General features: G+C 36.3%; 1 protein-coding gene across 1 annotated transcript in view; it reads right to left on the bottom strand.

Annotated features, from left to right (window-relative positions):
• Positions 1 to 306, bottom strand: part of LOC108625079 (myelin regulatory factor-like protein) — a gene marked incomplete at its 3' end in the record, with an annotated part of 11,787 nt that overhangs the window by 494 nt on the left and 10,987 nt on the right. The gene's annotated exons all lie outside the window — the stretch shown is intronic.

Raw genomic sequence — 306 nt, 5'->3', positions numbered from 1 at the left:
CTATATATCCTTAAACTGACGCCTTACAACTTTTATTCGGCATGGAAATCGATAGCCTAGCCTAGTATTTGTCTACTAAATATAGTCATTCGTTTAAGCTAGAATAAGGCAACGCAGCTGGTGTATACGATATCAGGAACCATTATTCTAATTTTAGACTTTAACGATATCCCGATTTCCTACGTGGGAGGCTGCGAGGAGAACTTAAAATTGCCTCCAGCTCGAACGACTATGCTTTTGTAAGAATGGTCGAATAGGCTCGATAAATAATAGAAGAAAACTAGTTGTACTATTATTATTATTATT

The sequence above is a fragment of the Ceratina calcarata genome, unplaced genomic scaffold, assembly GCF_001652005.2.
Source record: "Ceratina calcarata isolate Rehan_Ccalc_2016 unplaced genomic scaffold, ASM165200v1 scaffold34.2, whole genome shotgun sequence".
Lineage (NCBI taxonomy): Eukaryota > Metazoa > Arthropoda > Insecta > Hymenoptera > Apidae > Ceratina > Ceratina calcarata.
This window is presented reverse-complemented; position numbering and strand designations above follow the sequence as displayed.